Source organism: Quercus suber, unplaced genomic scaffold (genome assembly GCF_002906115.3).
Source record: "Quercus suber isolate HL8 unplaced genomic scaffold, Cork oak 2.0 scaffold_266, whole genome shotgun sequence".
Lineage (NCBI taxonomy): Eukaryota > Viridiplantae > Streptophyta > Magnoliopsida > Fagales > Fagaceae > Quercus > Quercus suber.
This window is the reverse complement of record NW_027069722.1, coordinates 919,899-924,349: the sequence shown is the minus strand read 5'-3', so window position 1 is coordinate 924,349 and position 4,451 is coordinate 919,899. Positions and strand designations below refer to the sequence as shown.

At 35.4% G+C, this 4,451-nt stretch overlaps 1 pseudogene; it reads right to left on the bottom strand.

The window, feature by feature from the left end:
• Nucleotides 1-2,389: 2,389 nt before the first annotated feature.
• On the bottom strand, nt 2,390-4,002 carry LOC112015091 (chalcone synthase 4-like; annotated as a pseudogene).
• Nucleotides 4,003-4,451: the final 449 nt, after the last annotated feature.

Genomic DNA, 4,451 nt, shown 5'->3' with positions numbered 1-4,451 from the left:
GGGGTTGTTTACCACATACAAAGCATGAGACTTTCGTACAGTGAAGATGAGTAATTCTAGTTACTCAAAAATTATGAGAATTGGTGATGTGTGCATTAAAACCAATGTTGGTAGCACTATGATGTTGAAGGATGTGCAACATGTTCCAGATTTAAGGATGAATGTGTTTTCTACATTAATATGGATCGAGTTGGTTATTGTAACTATCTTGGTAATGGAAGATGGAAATTTACTAAGGGGCCATTGGTTGTTGCAAGAGGACATGCATGTTGCGGTATGTACAGGACTCATGTGAAGATCTGTAAGAAGAAGTTCAATGAGATTAAAGATTTTGATAAGACTCCAAAGATGAGTGTTGGGATTAGTGGTGTTGACACCAAGATGGTGAAATTCTTATTGCCTAATAGTGCTTCAGAAGAGGAAGTGGTAGGTGATGAAGAATACGAAGATGCTAAGGCTACATGGGATGATGATGAAGTGAAAGATCCTAGAGGTCTTGAGCAGGGGGAGCAATATCCTCCACTAGAGATTGTTGAACCTCATAAGAAGAGGATTACTGGAAAACATCATACTGTTAGCTCCAAGAATAATTGGGCTTCTGATGAGGGGAACTAAGGGATTGTATTAAAGAAATCCAAGATGAGATTAATTATTTGAGAATGAAAGGGATTGACGTTGATGAGGTGTTCTCAGTATTGGTGAAGATAATGAAGAAGGGCTTGATTGACAAAGAATTGAATTGAAGAGATAGAATGAAGATCTCCTCCCATCGGTGGGCTGGAAGGGGAGATTGTTGGGTGCAAAAGCACGTGGTCCAACCCATGAAGTGAAAGCTCACACACATATGGGCTTGTATTTTTATTCCGTGGCCAACTAGTATTCCTAGTTCAAGTGGATTTTGTATTTGTGTGCTACTAGGATGGGTTTGCGGCTGGGGTTATTTAAATAAGGTTTATATGTGGTTTTTTTTTTTAGTGCCGCACAATAAAAAGAAAAAGAAACAGGGTGCCGCATATTGAAGAATAGAGAAAAATGATTGCCGCCTTTGAGAAAGATAATTTGTGTGTGTGAGATCAAAGAAAAATATGAGAGATTTTTTTTTTCTTTAGCAGTGAGGTATATACAAGAATTATTGTAATTGATTTGACAATAGTGAAATTATTTGGAGTTTGTCCTATGGTTTTTCTCTTCAAAGAGAAAGGGTTTTCCACATAAATATTTGTGTTCTTGTGTGTGATTGTTATTTTGAATTGATAATTTTTTTTTATATAATATTATTTGGGACCCAATAAGAAGAAGCCCAAGAGAACAGGGAGAGAAGCAAGGCACGATTGATGTGAGGCAAAACTCACGTAACGGCCTAAGTAAGAACTCCATACATGTTAGTAGGAGTGGCTAACATGAGAGAGAGAGAGAGAGAGAGAGAGAGAGAGAGAGAGAGAGAGAGAGAGAGAGAGAGAGAGAGAGAGAGAGAGAGAGAATTAACAATTATTAGTTTATCATCAAACGGATGCCATATTGAGGCTGAGATTTTTTATTTTCATTATTATGCAAAAATAAATGAATGATGAGTGAATCAAATGTAAAACTAATAACATATCACTTTCCATTTAGAATACCACGAATCAATTTGTAAAGGTATTGCAGTGAAAAGTGTAAATAGCCATAACTAAACTCTTTCATCTTTCAATCTAATTCATCCAATAAGTAACATCTTTCTGCATATAAAGATCATGCATGCGAACAGGGAGAGAAGCAAGGCACGATTGATGTGAGGCAAAACTCACATAACGGCCCAATTAAGAACTCCATACATGTTAGCAGGAGCGGCTAACATGCGCAGAGAGAGAGAGAGAGAGAGAGAGAGAGAGAGAGAGAGAGAGAGAGAGAGAGAGAGAGAGAGAGAGAGAGAGAGAGAGAATAAAAATTAACAATTATTAGTTTATCAAATGGATGCCATATTGAGGCTGAGATTTTTTATTTTCATTATTATGCAAAAATAAATGAATGATGAGTGAATCAAGTGTAAAACTAATAACATATCACTTTCCATTTAGAATACCACGAGTCAATTTGTAAAGGTTTTGCAGTGAAAAGTGTTAATAGCCATAGCTAAACTCTTTCATCTTTCAATCTAATTCATCCAATAAGTAACATCTTTTTGCATATAAAGATAATGCATGCAAAATCCAATTCACATGCAGATATTAGGGGGCATTACTCCCATCTCTCATGTAATAATAAGCCTTATAAATTTAATTCATAATGAGACTTATCATTCATATAAGAGGAGGAAGTATTACCACAAAAGTAATGAATATTTTTGCAAAAAACCACCCCACAAAAACGTTAATTACATGGCCATTAGGAATCATAAGCACTAACACATTTATGTAGTCAATATGGGGACACTACGCAACACAACCCTAATATCAAGAACAAATAGTACACATGGACTAGCCATGTTCCCATACTCACTTAGCACATGTTCGAGTTACTTTGAGTTTTCCCTCTTCTAGACCAAGACTTTCTTGGATCCTGTCAAGAACAGTTGGGCCACCAGGATAAACTACATAAAACAAGGAGTTCCAATTACTTATACCAATGGAGCTAAATGCATCAACCATGCAATTCCCAATGTTCTTGCCAATCCACATTGGTAAATTTTTAGATAAATAATATGTAAGCTCCATTTCACGTAAATGTCCAACAACTCTAGCCTCTGAATTAGGTATAAGCGACTGCCCAGTCCACGCTAGTTCAAACAATGGCCACTCAATCATGGCATCAGGACTAGCACCAACAATTACAGCTGCAGCTCCCTCTCCAAAAATTGTTTGTCCCACCAAAATGTCAAGATGGATTTCAGAAGGTCCATGAAAAAACATGGTTGTGATCTCAGCGCACACCACGAGCACTCGTGCATTTGCATTATTCTTTGAAAGATCATTAGCAAGGTGAAGACAAGTCCCACCCGCATAACAGCCTTGTTGATAGATCACAAACCTGTTTATGTTTGGATTAAGTCCAAGGAGCTTGGTGAGTTAAAAATCAGCACCAGGCATGTCCACACCAGTAGACGTGGAGAATACAAGGTGGGTGATCTTTGAGACAAGTTGGCCTCATTCTTTGATAGCTTTCAATGTTGCTTCTTTGCCAAGCTTTGATACCCCAGGAACCACCATGTCTTGGCTTGCATCAAGAGATGGGGCATTATAAGTACAAATCTTTGGATTTGCCTTTAGAATCTCCTCAGTATGGTAGAAATGACGTTTTCTTATTGCTGAATTCTCACCTGTTAGTGAAAATGTAACATAAAAAGGCAAATTTCTTCATTAATACATTGGGAATGTCATACAACACCGACTTGAGTCGTTTATTATTTTTATACTGACGTTAAAAATCCTATAAATTTTATTATAAATTGACGTGTCACTAATTACCATCAAGTAATTTTTACTTTTTAATACTCATACAATAAAATTTTATATTTATAGTATCTTTAGCAATATGGTTATTTTTATGGTAGTACATAGTAAACTCTCATGCATGCTTTACAAAACAGCTTATACTCTTTCACATACCTTTTTCACATTTTTACATACAATATCCTCAGTTACATTCGTTATGTACACATTTTTTAACACAAAAATGTGATGCTCATATTTAAAAAGTGAAAATGAATATATACGTAAGATATGAAATAAGTTGTGTAGAGAATCATTACCCATTATAAAATGTGTTTAGATATTACCAAAAAAGAAAAGAAAAGGTCTATGAATGCTTACATATGCGCTTGAGCTTTTCTTTTAGACCTGTCTTGTACTTGCTCTTTGTCACGCGGAAGTAGAAATCTAGATAGTCTTTTTGGAAGATAATATTTTCCGAATTTGTTGTGGCAATGGCCATTATTGTGGCTGGACCCTTTGCCCTCTGTGCTTCTCTGAAATTTTCAACGAACGCCATCCTCTGTGCTTCTTTGAGATTTTCAACTAATGCCATTAGATATGTTTGCTAAAAGCTGAGATCGTGGGCTAGTTGCAAAGGGGTGATGTGTGTGTGTATAGGTATATACAAGGATAGATTGTAATAATGATATAAGGTTGGAGAGTATTTATTTGTAAAATGAATAAAGTGGAAAATTCGAGTACTGGATTTTTGTTTTTTTGGGTGAAAATTCAAGTTTAAGTTCCATATATATATATATATATATATGAAAATGTGTCTATTGAAAGGACATAACCTTTCATATATTGGATATATATCAAAAGTGCATTTTGACCAAAAGGTACCTATTAAATGAAAAGATACCTATTGAAGGGTTATAATCATTTGGGTATAAATAGTGATTTATATTCACTTGATAACTACTTTTTTTCTTCCAAAAGGTTAGTTTCTAAGAAACACAAGAAATCCTGTGGGTATTTTCCAAAATTACTATTTGTAAAACC